Below are 12,107 nucleotides of genomic sequence, written 5' to 3'. Positions count from 1 at the left end.
CGCGTGCAGACGCGGGGGATTTGTGCGAGCCACGTGCGATCTTTTTTTTCTTCCTTTTCTCTCTTTCCCTCTCCCTTATTCTCTCTCTCACCCTCAGCTATTGCTTTCGACGAGCTGCTGAATCGGAAAGAGAATAATTCTTATGACCTACTTTCAAATTTTATCACGGCTAATCTATCAAACGAGAGCCAAAGAGAGTTGAATCAAATCGAGTTACGGTAATTGTTTCAATGCCTGGGCTTTGGTAAAGAAAAAAAGTCTGCCTATGCCACCAGACTCTCTTCAGAAAGGTACTCGGAGTAATTTTCGGATTTCCCTGCTCCATCAGTTCGACGCTTTTTTCCGGCTATGAAATCTGTCAATCGTCGCATCCGATCCGGAACCGAAGCACGCCACCGAGGTGCAGGCTCGATCATGCGATTTTCGGGGAAGCGACGCGAGAGCGTGAGAAGAAAAGAGCTTTGAAATAAAAAAAAAACCTTCAACCGGTTTTGCATTGGGAATTTTTTTTTTTTTTTTTATATTCCGTCGATATCGTGCGCGCCTATTGTTAAGAGGGGTACGCTCCAAAAGTTTTCGATTTGTGGCACGATTGGTTTAGAGATACTTTTTTTCTGCTCCACGGGGATCGCGCGACGCGCATAAAGCCTCGAGACTCGGTAATTGACTCGAGTGACGAATGAAATATCAATTTTTGACTTTGACACGAATGTTTGCGCTCTCCCTTTTGCGTCCTAAAAGTGTGTCAAAAAAGACTGCAACGTGCAAAAAAATTGGGTAATTTTAGATTCATATTTATGATTGCACGCGTGTGCGGCCCATGCAGTCTCTCGCTTTGAAATTTCACAATTCATTTGATCGGCGCATCCGATATAAACAGTAAATAAGATCGGTTCTATCTCCGTATGAAAATTTCCAAGGCATTCGGGAATTGTCCCGGCGGAATTTTGGCAACGTTGTTGAAAAAATTAACCTTTGTTTGCTTTTCTCCTTTTTTCTTCCTTCTCGAGTCTATTGCGCATGAAAATCGTTGCGGAATAATTTCATTGCTTGTAACCTCGATTACATGTCCTATGCTAATTTTTCTATGAAATATATTGAAAAGAAGGAAAGCAAGTCCGTAGTAGCGGCAAATTTTGGCAAATTGACGCGTAACAGCACACTTAAAGGAAGTATATAGAGTCTCGTTAAGCCTTCATTTCAGCCACGCTTCTCCACCTGCCCCCAAAAACGAGCCCTAAAACAAAGCTGTAGTACACAAGTACGAGCGAAAGATATCGAGCAAGGCAAGAAAAAGAAAAACAGAAAAGAAGAGCTTATACAAAAAAATAGAAAAAAGGGGGAAAAAAAGAAAGAAAGAAAGAAGAAGAAAGTGGAAAAAAGAGGAGAAATAGGAAGGAACGAGTTATAGAGTAAAATCAGCATTTGTCTCAGGAAAGTGGAAACGTGCCGCGCAGTATATATCGGGGCTCGAGTAGTATAGCCTCGAAATTTTGCAGGACTCGTTCCCTTAATTTCAAGACAGGCCGTGCGGATGATATCGACTACTTTAATTCCGTCGAGGCTGTGCGCACACATACAGAATTGCTGCCGCCGCTGCCGTTGCTGCTGTTGCTGTTGTATACAGTCGTTTCAAGAGACAGAGAATACTGCAGCATAGAGGCAGAGGAAGAGAGAGAGAGAGAGAGGGTAAAAAAGGACACACGGATGTTACATATAGAATGGACATACGTAGAAGGATGCCATCTCTCACTTTTATTTTGTTCGCCTCTCTCTCTCTCTTTCTGCTGCTATATATGTATTGTTGGGGAAAAAGTTTTTACCCCGCGCACGATGAGGAGGTGAAATATTTTCGTTGAAAGAGAGTTTGTTAAATTGCGTTTTATCCGTGTATACATGCACACACGGATACACGGTAGAGATTCGGATTTGTACACGTGTTTGCTCGCTTTTTAAAAAAGTTATATACGCGTAAAGTCGAAATATAACGAAAAGTTCGGACACAATCGGCCGCGCGCGCTTCTTCGGCTTGTATTTTTTCCGTTTTTTTTATTTCATATTTTTTTTTTTTTTTACACATTGTATAGCCACGTCGGAAAAGTGGCTAGTATACGCGGGCTCTATATATACAAGTTGGTGTAATTTGATTTGGGCAGCTCGCAGCTCGCAGAGATGTAAAATTCGATTTCACGAATTATCCCCCGAGAGGGAGAGAGGGAGAGTATGCGGGTTTTAAAAGGCGCTATAGAGCGTTGACTGCCGGTTAATTTTGGAAATTGCCGGGGCGCGCGAGTTTAACGATCGGTAATAACGTCTTCGGCAGACCGACTGCGTTTGAAAAATTAATCATTAGCATCGGCCAGAGAGAGAGAGAGAGTCGCTTGTAAGCAATAATGGGCCCTTTTCCTCGGAATCCGCTGCACAATGAGCTCCGGTGGCCGGCTTACATTTTCACTGGCACGCACATGGGCGCATGACACGTGTAGTGGAGAGCACACATAGCAGCAGCGGCATACGACTGGCGGCATTCAATTGTAACAAGGTATTATCCGACGTCGTACCAAACAGGTAGTTATAGTATCGCATGTCCAAAAGCCTCCGCTGTGCCGTGTCGGTGTGTCGGTCTGTGTGTCTGTGTACGCGAGTGCAGCAGCTATATCAGCTACATAGCAGCAAAGCCGTGCGCGCAAGGCAAGGCCTTCGAGATGAATGGTTAGCGCGATATACATGCACACGCACGCACACTTACACACACAAAAGCCCTAGTTTGCATAAATTTAGGAAATACAGCGATAGCGGGTAACAGGGGTCGGGGGCTCTCGGGCCTCGCTCGGTGGAGGAGGGGGAGGGGGGGGGAGTTACACGCGGAACGAACCCGTATTCTCTCACTCCTCGCTTACCCGCACTCACACACACACATATAACGTACGTATGAAGCAGTAGCAGCAGCAAGTGTGGGGGTGCAAAATCGATATCCGCATAGAGATTATAGATGGTGGTCGGTAGGCGCCGCGTAGCCGCAGCAGCAGCCTCCGACGTCGCGACTACATGTCTGCTACTCTCTCACACTCCCTCTCTCTCTCTCACTGCTGCTGCTATATCTACGTGCTACTGCTTCTGCTGCTGCTCTGTACCTAAACTCGGCGACGTCTGCGAGCACTGCGGTACACGAGAGACGACTTGTATATGTATATATATATACGTTCGCGCGCGACCGCCTGCAATCGTGTGCGTGTGCCTGAGTGAGAGAGAGAGAGAGAGAGAGAGAAAGAGAAGCGTATGCACTTTGCACGCAAAATAGACAAGTATAAAGAGATGGAGCTTGCAAGTGCGAGAGAGAAGCTGTTCACTGATGAGAGCAAAAGCAAAAGGAGGAGCGAGAGAGCAAGGACTGGCTTTTCCTGCTGCTAGTGGCACACGCAGCAGCAGCGTAGCTCGACTCTCATACATGCTTTGAGATTTAAGGATTGCTCTTATAAATATATTTATTTTTGTTGAGGGGGGGTGAGAGTGAAAGGCTCCAGTTCGGAGAGGAGGATTTATGATCGCGACGAGATAAGGGGGTGGAGTGCTCCGCGCTACTCTACTGCCTTCCCTTTACTCTCTCCCTTATATACCTATAGACTGAACGCACACTTATATAGGTGATGGATTTATGAGTGATGAGCGATTAAGATTCGCATCGCGTTTGCTCTTTTTTTTCTCTCTCTCTCTCTCTTCTTTTCTCTTCTTTGCTCTTCTCCGATGCTCTTTATTTCTCGCAGTCTCTCACAGCCCAACGAAAAATCTACATTTTTTTAATTTTCGGCCAGCAGCCCCGCTGCCACCAAAGTTTTGGCGCTAATCCTTAGTGGGGCTTTATAATCTCTCTCGCATGCGTCGCGGTCTTCTCTCTGCGCTACTTTTGACGTTTCCTCGTGTCGTGCAAAATAATTCGATCCGGCCTCTGTTGTTTTTTTTTTTTTTGCTGCTTTTTCTTCCTTTTTTTCTGTTGCTTGTTGCCTTTTTTTTCCTTTTCATAACTCCGCGCTGGAGCTTTAAAACCTTAATCGGGCATGGAGTAATGATAACAACGAATCATGCAGTGAAGGCGGGAGATAAAAATAAAAGAGCTCTCGCAAGCTCCCGGCCACACATATACTCACTGCTAACTTCCCTTAAATTACGTTCTTCACGGCATGTCCGTCCGCCCGTCCGTCGTTGCTCTCTTTCATTTTCTCTCTCTCTTTTTATACTGCAGAGAGCGAGAGAGCTACTACGCGCGGCGGCTATATACTTGAAAACGTTTCGCTCCATGAAAGTGTGCAGTGCGCGCGCTAGAGAGAGAGAGAGAGAGAGGGATTATCGAGTTTCTCTCGCCGGCCACTACGTGTTTTGATTCACGATGCGCTGCTATACTACTGCTGCTGCTGCTGCTGCTCGTTGCTCCTTTTTTGCTCCGTTCCTTTTTTTCTTTCTGTTTTTTCTCTTACTCGTTCTCTGCGGTAACGTGTGTCTACGAGCTGTGCTTCTCTGCACGTGCGTCTGTATGTGTGTGTGTGTGCTATGTGTGCAAGTCTGCGCGCATCCATAGCCGGCCAAACCTGAAGAGCCTAAAGAGGCTTTTTAACGATCTTTAAACATCGGGCCGGGAGGGCGTGATAACGCGTGGCCGCTTGTTTGCCCCCTCCGACGTTTATGATTTAGGTCAACATCGGCAAGGGCCGTCGCGTCGGCCGTTATTAAATTTACAGCAAGGAGAAATCAACTCGGGGCGATGGTCGATGGAAAAAAGTACGAAAAGCTTCATCCTTTCTGATTCGTAAGAGAGAGAGAGGCGTCGACGGCGGCGGGTCTCGGGATCGGCAAAGACTCGATCGTACAGCAGCGGCTCAAAGGGCATAATTCATCGCGCGCAGTCTTCTGGACGCGATGCGCGCAGCAGCCCCGGAGCGTCATCGACATTTCCGAAAGCAAACACGAAATTCTGTGTCGCAGGGCGCGCGTCGACATGCTATCGGCTATAGGATATGCAGAGCGCTCGGCTACGCGACACGCAACGTAGATTGCGCAGAGTGTCCGAGTCGATTTCTCTCCTTTTTCCAGAGCCTCGTGCAAAATTGCTGAGAAAAAAAAATCGTTGGGGCTCGAGCTGCAAAGGAGAAATTATTATCGCTTTCCCATCAGGCGCGTATTTTTGCAAGAGCAAAATCGCTGCTCCACGTTGACACATATTTTTTGCCGTCGCAGTAGTAAGTCTCTCTCGTATAGTCAGACACGGCTCTTGCTGTGTTTCAAAATAATATTATACATCCAGCCACAAACACATATCTTGCCCTCAAAAACGATAAAGAAACGTCTCTCTCTCTAAGATTATCTTTCTCCAGCGCGTGTAGAGGAGCCCGAGCAAAACAAAAACAGTAGCAGCCGCTACCATACGCTCGCTCTTTCTCTTATATGCATGGCATATACAGCATGTATATGAGAAAACAGCAGCAGCAGCAGCAGTGTAATATATATATAGACGTATATACGTATGAATGTATAGCGCGTGTGGCACAGACGAAAGCTCAGACTCCTTTTTCCGGTCTTGCCCGTACACTGGCTTGCGCGAGTATATGCGCGCGGATCCGGAAATGACGAAACGTGGCGCATTCGTTTTCTCTCGCAGCGATGCTGCTGCTGCTATACGCTCTATACGCGATGGTACACGAGCCATAAAACGCCCGAAAAATAAGGGTACATCCGCAATACGCGCTTACGTATTTTTTTGTTTTTTTTTTTCTCTCTTTGTATCTCTCGCTCTCTCACTGTCTTCGAACACAACAACGCGCAGCGAGAAAGCAAAGAATCACGTGGGTTAAGTTCAAGTGGCTATGCATAGCCGAGGTAATTCTTTGCTACTCAGCCCGGGCTATATAATATACGCGATGAAAAAGAGACGAATGAATTATGAGAATGAGCTGTACGAGGCGGTGGGGGAAGGCCAGCGAGATTTATTAGATAGATGCACGATGACGCTAGTTTGCGTATGGACCCACTTTATAACGCCGCCACTTTGTTTATTCTTTTTTTTTCTTCTTCTCTCTTTGATATTTTTTTCCTCGTTTTTATTGAGATTAATCGATGATGTATCGCGACTGCAAAGATAAGACTCGCAATAATTTCGGAGAGGACGCGGAAAAGTGCTTACGCACGAGCAATAGGCAAAATATGTATCGAGTGGCGTCCGCAAAAGACGTCTTCTCCGTGTATATACGCGTTGTGCGCGCGCGGCAGATAGCGCATCTTTTTTTTCTCGTCTCCTTGCCTCTCTCTCTTTCTCTCGGGCAATATTTACAGGCGCTAGAGCGTATAGCCGAAGCATCGTTGGAATTGCCTATAAAGAAATCCGCTTTGTTCGCGTCATAACGCACTGCTCTCTAAGAGTGTGCACATACATACATATATACGTGTACGTGTGTGTATCTAACGGAACGCGGGCCGTCTGCCAAATTAATAAATACGTGTACATAATGTATATGTGTGCAGTCTCTCTCTCTCTCTCTCTCTCTCTGTATGAGTATACGCGTATATAGATGTAACTTTTCCGAGAGCCAAGATGGTCTTGTACATCCTAAGCATCGTAAATTTTCCGATTGACGCTTCGAATGTTTGAAGAGAGAATAGCGCAGTAATTTTTTTTTCTTTATATACGCTCGCCTCTGCGAGGTGATGAGTACGATCGAGATGAGCGAGTGAATTATTGATGCGATTGTCTGATGATGTTTGAAGGCGTATTATGCTCGAGCGAGCTATGTAAGCTCTGCGGGGCTATACAGCATTTATGAATTATTTTCCCAGGCGTCGCGGCTACGTACAAAGGACCAGGAGATTTTTTCGTAATTGATATAGGACCCGTTTGAGAGAGAGAAAAGAGAGAAAGCAGCGGCAGCCGAGCGGAGCGCACTGCAACCGCATTTAATTTGCCTAATAATGGCTTTTAGAAAAATTAGTCCGACGCATCTCTCTATGTAGATGGATATATTCTTGCATGTCGGTGGCGCATTGGCAAGCCGATAAAGATATAGGCGCGCGCGCGCGCTTGCCTGGCTAGTAATCCTCGTGTGCGCGCAAAAAATCCGAGGCCGCAAAAAAGGCCTTTTCGCATCAATCGAATTCTCCGGTCGCGAGCGAGAGAGCTGGCGAGGAAAAAAAATCTCTCCACGCGCGCGCACACATCTTCCATCATAAACATCACACGATAAGCAGCCAGTGGCAGTACAGTATAACGCACACACACATGTAGATTAACTCAAAGGCACGGCACATTATATCGCGCAGCTCGGCGCCTGCCGAAACGAGGCCTGTGCAGTTGAAAAAGCGAATCGATAGGCGCATAGCACACACTACTCCTACGCTTCATATATATACGTATATATATCCCCCTTTTCTCTCATATACGCTAGTGCCGCCGCGCTGACTCTCTCTCGCTCTGTAAATCTACGTACGTGTGTGTGTATAAAGTCCCGCAACGACGCGACGGGGGCGGACGACGGTGTATGTAGTATGTACCTGCCCATATATATAAATGAGCGCGTCGAATTTATGTGTGCAACGGACGACTACGACGACTATATACGCGCTATATCCTATATCCCAGTCGCTATTTCTCCTATATAGATTACACCCTGTTTTCTCCCTCTCACTCTTATATATACAATACACTCTCGTTTGCGGCCATGTACATTTCTCCCTTCTTTTCTCTCTTTCATCCTCTAACTGCTCTGCTGAGAGCATTTTAGAGAGATACGTCTAGTCGGATTTAGTGGATATTTTTTTTTGAGGCTAGCAAAAAAGAGAGCGAGGAGGAGAGCGAGGGAGGAGAGAGGAGAGAGGATACGTAAGTGCATCGGTAAATTAAAGAGTTGAACGGTTCGGTTGAAAAGCAGAGCCAGTACAGGCGAGTACTGCGAGCGGATGGTGGCGCTTAAGTGCGCGCGCGCCCCTTGACACAAGTGCATTTCCAACTCCAAGTTCAAGAGGCTAATTAATTTGTCATTTTTCATTAAATTTTGCTTCGATTCGAAATATTTTCCCCTGCGGTGGCCATATAGCTAGCTCCGCCCGGAGCAGCAGCGCCCGACAGAGCGACTCTTTCGGACAGGACGAAAAATGTTTGCTAAAATACGTTGGAATATAAAAGCCGAGCGAGCTTCGGCCGCCGCCGCTGTCCTGCATCAATAACATTTTGCGTCGCGCAGGTGAGCGAAAAATAGCCCAGCCAGCCTCGGAGTCAACAGACAAACATTACGGCTTGCTCCGACGTCCTTGTACGCTTATTTTTCCTCCTCTCCCTCGGCTATACCGTGGAGAATAAAAAAAAAAAAGGGTAGTAGCAGCAGCGTATGTGCACGGAGCGTGGCATGTGTTTTTTGAAATTCAAAGTCCCGAGCTGGAATCCGGTCTATCATTGCGAGAGGTACTATATACGTAGAGAGAGAGAGAGAGAGAGAGAGGGTGGCCAAAAAAAAGCGAGGGACGTACAGTTCGTGTGCCGCTGTCGAACCGGAAGAAAAGTGCATGCATGCGCAAGAGTTGCGAAAAGAGTGCGAGGGAAAAATGTTGAAAGAGGCAGGCGCGCACACATACACACACACACGTACTAGCTGAGCGGCACATACGTATATAGGCAAGAGGCAGGAAATTTCCGGTCACGTTTAACATGAGAGAAAAAGTCTTTTTTTGTCCAAGGCACAGAGGTCTGCAAAGTTCCACAGCTACTGCGTGGAGCGGGGCTATACACACATACGGCCGAGAGAAAAGAGATTTGGGATGGTAATTTATTAGGCAAGATTGCCGGCAGGGAAATGGCTTATTTCTCCGTGTACGTTGGACGGCGATTGTCAAATTGACGATGAATAAATGCGCGCGGCCAGTGGCGCGTGGCGCGTGGCCGGTTGCGCACTCGAATGCCTCTATTTTTCTTTCTGTCGGCTCTCTACTCTGGGCTCGACGATCATTAAACGCAGCGACTCGAGCGCATTATTGCAAGTAGCGCCTAATATTCGGTGGCTAATTCTCGCGCCTCGTGGCGGCTTTTTCTCGTTGTCGCGCACCGCCGGCGGCTCATGCCAAACATTCGCCGCGCAACCGGCCAACTTTGCCGATATACGGCGCCTCGACTCTCGAGCAGCAGCAGCCACCTGCTAAACAGCCGCTCTCGTGTCTCGCACGAGCCATATACTGCCAAGTGAATCAATGAGCCGACTAACCGATCCTACGCATATCATATACCGGCTATCTCTCTATCATATATTACACACGGAAGAGCAGCGTGCAGATAATTCAGAGGTATGATCGCGCTTAATTAGCCCCTAAATGCTCGGCTATTTTTCTCCCGTCCGCAATCACGAGCAAACGGTGTCGCGGTAATAATCCGGAACGCGAGAATAAGAGAGCAAGCGAGAGAGAAAGGATGAGAAGAGTCAGAGGGAGAAAAAGGATTACACACCACATACGTACGTACGTACGGAGTCGGCGTATGCAAGCTTGCCAAACGACGAGTACAGTAGCGCGCATACCGCACGTGTGTGTGCACAGTCGTATATGTATAAAGATAGAGAAAAAACGGGGAAAAAATAGCGGCTGCAGCAGCCTTGCCAAGGCGCTAAGAGGCCTTTCACACACTCCCTACGTGTATTCTGTTTATTATCTTTCAAATGGTCGCTCCGGCTCTATACTAGATCAGCCTGTTATATTGTCCCAGAGACACTATAGAGAGAGCGAAAAGGGCTAAAGCCTTCTACGGCGCAACTTTACGATATTCTTCTTATATGGCCGTATACTCGACTCGTTGTTGTCTCTACATCTCGCGCCGTCTATGTGCATATACGCGCGATATTGTCGGCAGCTTATGTTCCTTCCTATTTACATAATAGAGACGACTCTCGAGGCGCGACTTTAAATGACGTCTCTTTGAAGCTCGTTGCCCAATAAATGCCGAGCAGAACTAGCAAGCAACAAAAAATTTCTCTATCCTTCTGCGTCGTTTCGCGATGCCTGTGAAAAAGACAAAAATAATGCCCCGGGTGAGGCTCGAACTCACGACCTTAAGATTATCGAGGAGCTCGCTCGCGCTCGCTAAGACTTACGCGCTGCGTGAAAACGACAAAAATAATGTGCCCCGGGTGAGGATCGAACTCACGACCTTAAGATTATGAGACTTACGCGCTGCCTACTGCGCTACCGAGGCCCGTGGTAACGAGGCACCCGTCACTCTTCATACAGCCAGTAGCGTGGAGCTCGAAATTGGGGGTGCCATTACCATAAATGGCGCCCTTTTTCACACGAATTCCCCAGGCCTTTTTTTTAATAATTTAATTTCTTCCATTTTTAAATAATTTACAATAGCAAATAGCCCAGCTCCCCCATAATACTCATTGGATGATCTGCAAACCACAGTGGTAACCCACGTAGCCCAGCTCGTGAGATTGTTTATAATTACAATTTGCAAACCAGAGTGCAGTAACCTACGTAACCCAGCACGAGATTATTTAAAATGTTTTTTTCTCTTTCTTTTCTTTTTCCCTCGTTTTCTTCTTTTTTTCGTCATTTTTTCGGCATTTCGGCGCCCCTCCAAGTCATTTGGGGGTGCCATGGCACCCATGGCACCCATACTGCGCACGCCACTTCTTTTTAGTTACACGATCGAACTTGTTTGTAAGTTTTTTAAAATTTATTTTTATTTGGGATAAAGTTATCCAGTGGAAGAAAAGTGAAAATTGAGCTTAGATCAATTTACTAGTCCGATTTGAATTCAGTCCGCGCGTGTGAATTTGATTCATCAAAGTTGAGTGCGTTAGCCGCACCATGGAAGCAGGTTTCAGATTAGATAGGCAAAATTTGTCAATGTGTATAACCGCAGCAAACGGAGAGCAGCTCGGGCGCGCGTATCGGTCCGTTTTTCGATGAATTTCATAAGCGACGCTTAATTTATAAAGCCTATAATTCGTGGCAGTCCATGCAGGAGGCCTCTCTCCCTCTGCTGCGTGTGTAAGTGAAGCCTCACCGCAACAATACTGCTAAACATCGAGGGTATAAGCGAGCGAGCGAGCGAGCTGCTGCACTCTATATCTATATAGATATTAAAGCAGGCAGCCGAGCTCTTTTCCCCTCTATAATAATGTACACGCGCGGGCAGGCACATAACGGTCACATGGAGCTTTAAATCCGAGAGCGCGACAATTTGTCGTATATAGAATGGGGGATGGGCCCCGAGAGCTCGCTTGTACCTATACAGATATTTTTTAAATCCTCTTTTTCACTCTCGTTCTCTCGTTGCCGCGTAATTGAATCTAAATATTAAGGGTCTCTGGCGCCGCTTTTCTTGATTTTACACCAGCGCAGCGGCAGAGAGAAGAAAAACTTTCGAGACGCGACGCCTCTCTCTCTCTCTCTCTCTCTCGCTCTCTCTCTCTCTCTCGTATACTTAGCAGCGACGAAATATCGTTTAAAGCGCTCACAAAGCTCGCGTCCGAAATTACGTCTATCTCTCTTTCTCTCTTTTTCGTGTGTCCTCCTTGCGCCCTCGAGTGCACCAAATTCGTATATAAACGAAATTCTTTCTGTAGCACTAATTTTTACTCGAAGGCTTGGCGATGCCGAATTTATGGGCCGTTCGATGGGGCTTGATTGAATGAGAACGGTTAAATATTGCCTCGAGAGCGAGTCGCGCGAGTTGATCGATGTGTGTGCGCGATTCGTCGCTCGTGCAAATTATTTTGCAACGAGAGAAAGCCAAGTGCGGATAAGACGTAGGAAAAGCTCGAGTCAGTCATACATAAAAATCGTAATCCAAGTCGCGAGGCGCTTTTATATATCATCGCCCTTATAGAGCGCGCGCGATACGCGATACATAGCTACGCGGCGGAGATGCGGGGCAATAAAAAAGAGGAACCGCCGCCGCCGCCACTGTCGAGCGAACAGGTTGATACAGAGCTCGACTCGAGCTGAGAGCGCAAGACTTGAAATGTGTTTGCAGTTCCGTAGCTGAAACAATATGTATAGCCGGGCGAAGGAAGCGAAATTACGATTGCATGAATGCAGATGTAGGGAGAGAGAGAGAGAGAGAAAGCGAATATATACGA

The 12,107-nt window shown here is 46.9% G+C and overlaps 1 protein-coding gene and 1 non-coding gene across 9 annotated transcripts in view; one reads left to right on the top strand and one right to left on the bottom strand.

The window, feature by feature from the left end:
• LOC106651608 (nuclear factor 1 X-type) overlaps positions 1-12,107 on the top strand; it is a 57,224-nt gene that overhangs the window by 26,025 nt on the left and 19,092 nt on the right. The gene's annotated exons all lie outside the window — the stretch shown is intronic.
• On the bottom strand, positions 10,141-10,213 carry Trnam-cau. The gene has a single exon. It is a non-coding gene; the product is annotated as a tRNA-Met (tRNA).

The sequence above is a fragment of the Trichogramma pretiosum genome, unplaced genomic scaffold, assembly GCF_000599845.2.
Source record: "Trichogramma pretiosum strain Unisexual culture from Peru unplaced genomic scaffold, Tpre_2.0 scaffold9, whole genome shotgun sequence".
Taxonomy (NCBI): domain Eukaryota; kingdom Metazoa; phylum Arthropoda; class Insecta; order Hymenoptera; family Trichogrammatidae; genus Trichogramma; species Trichogramma pretiosum.
This window is presented reverse-complemented; position numbering and strand designations above follow the sequence as displayed.